We start from the raw sequence: 2,037 nt of genomic DNA, 5'->3' as shown, positions 1-2,037 counted from the left end.
TTTGTCAATAAAGAAGGATGATCATGATCTCCTAGAGAAAGACTTGCTGGTTGACCTTGAGAACCAGAGTAACAGAAGAGGATGAACTTCAGTAGTACTGGGCGCAAAGTGATGCACTTAACTAACAACACAGATTTCTGCCAGAAGGTCAGTGCTCATCAACAACTGAAAATGACTGAGGAAGAGAAGGATTTGGGAGTGTAAATTTATTGCAAGACGATTGGACCCATCAAAGTGATACAGGTATGAAAAAGGCAAACGTAACCACAGGATGTAACAAAAGATGTATTTACAGTAAAGATGGAGAAGGCCCTAATGAGTCATCTTCTGTATATAGTGCTGGTCACCAAGAAAGATGAATTCAGACTGGAACAGGTTCAGAGAAGGAGTCCTAGAAAATCTGGAGAACAAAGAGCGTCTCATACAAGAAGAGACTACAAGAGTTTGGCTTGTTTAGTCTAGCAAAGCAAAGGTGGAAGAAGGATGTAATTGCTGTCTATATAACTACATGATGGGTTGGGAAGGGTAGTAAACACCAGGAAGGGAAAAGTGTGATTTAAGCTAAAGGACAATGTTGGCTCAAGAACAGATGTTTATGAACTGACAACGAATCCATTTCAACTGGAAATAAAAGGATGTTTTATCCCCAGAGCGGCAAAGTATTGCAACAACCTCCCGGCAGGAGCAGCTGGGGACAAAAAACCCAGCTACTCAATGCTGGACTTGCTCAGTGTAACACAGCACCTGCAAGACAGGGGGATTGAACTCAGTGACCTACATGTGCTTGCAGTCCTGTATGTGTATGTTCCTGTGGTACCATAACCACCCCATTTCACTTCAGGAGTAAAAGTCTGGGAATAGAACAAGAAAGGGACACGTGAAATAGTTAAAAGCAAAGATGATCAGCTTGAACTTTAGCAGGAAATAGAAGCAGTGGGATCCTATTGTCACCTAGCATAGCTAGACCCCAGGAGCCATGAACAGGTTATTTCTAGCTCAAACTGACACAAGCAGAGCTTTCATTGCACAGAGGGCTACATCACCGCCCACCAATGTAGCTATATTAGTAGGTGTTTCAGCAATCCCTCCCCAATTAGACACATCTGCCAGTGAATGAATTACCATGTTCCTGAAGGGACCAAACTTGGACTAATTGTATAAGCACAACTGGTCAGGGGCCAATCCCAGGGGGTGCTTGTGCCCCCCCAGTCGCCTGTGAGCACAAGAGATGGGGTTTGGGTGGGGAAAAGTCAGACCTGGATCAACACAGCTCTGCTGGCAATAGGTGTGGGGCAAGCCACGGCGGGGTGGCTGTCTGTGTGCAGTGCCACACAGTGTCCAGAGCCCAGCACTGGGGCCTGCTCTCTGCAGGGCTCCCTATATTTTGAGGTAGTGTAAGAGGTTGGCCTCTTGTCGGCTCAGATCAAGCGTAGCCCTATGCTTACCTGGCAGGGGAAATACCGTGATCACCACGAAGGCTTCCTAGTTGCACCTGGAGAAGAGCGCTCTGCTGGCATGGGATAGCACCCACATAGGTAATGCATGGTTACCCTTGGCTTTATGTCCACTGTATGGAAAGGGCAGGCTGCTCCCTCGCTTGTCCCTGCGGCTGTAAGGCTGAGGGCAAGTGAAGCTTGGAGCCATCCGAACCCCCAGCCTCCGGGCTGCAAGCAGGATGCCCGCCAAAGGATTTGGAAGCACCTGAAGCCCCAGGCACGGGTGGAGGATGTTTGCGGGTAGTAGGGCCACTTCTGGTTCTGGACTGACTCGGATTTGGTATTGGTTTGGGCCCATTTGGCTTGGAACACGGAACATTTGCATTTAATGTTTTTTTTTTTTAAAGAGTGATGTTGTAGCCCTGACGGGCCAGCAGTTATGCAAGAGGTGAGGGTTTCCTAGGGCGATGCCAGCTTTTATTGGAGCACGCGCGCCGCCGGGGTGCAGGCAGAGAAGATCCCAAGGGAAGAGGCTCCTGCCGGGGCGGCTGAGGCCGGAGGCAGCGCTTGTGTGCGGCTCTCCCAGCACGGGGCTCACCTG

General features: G+C 49.3%; 1 protein-coding gene across 1 annotated transcript in view; it reads left to right on the top strand.

Moving 5' to 3' along the window:
- Window positions 1-1,396: 1,396 nt before the first annotated feature.
- The window catches only part of KANK3 (KN motif and ankyrin repeat domains 3), a 57,477-nt gene continuing 56,836 nt past the window's right edge, over window positions 1,397-2,037 (top strand). The window contains 1 exon segment of the mRNA XM_025206622.1: window positions 1,397-1,535. The gene's annotated coding sequence lies outside the window, so the exon portion shown is untranslated.

Source organism: Alligator sinensis, unplaced genomic scaffold (genome assembly GCF_000455745.1).
Source record: "Alligator sinensis unplaced genomic scaffold, ASM45574v1 scaffold103_2, whole genome shotgun sequence".
Classification (NCBI taxonomy): Eukaryota; Metazoa; Chordata; order Crocodylia; family Alligatoridae; genus Alligator; species Alligator sinensis.
The sequence above is the reverse complement of the archived record's forward strand: the minus strand, read 5'-3'. Positions and strand labels throughout refer to the sequence as shown.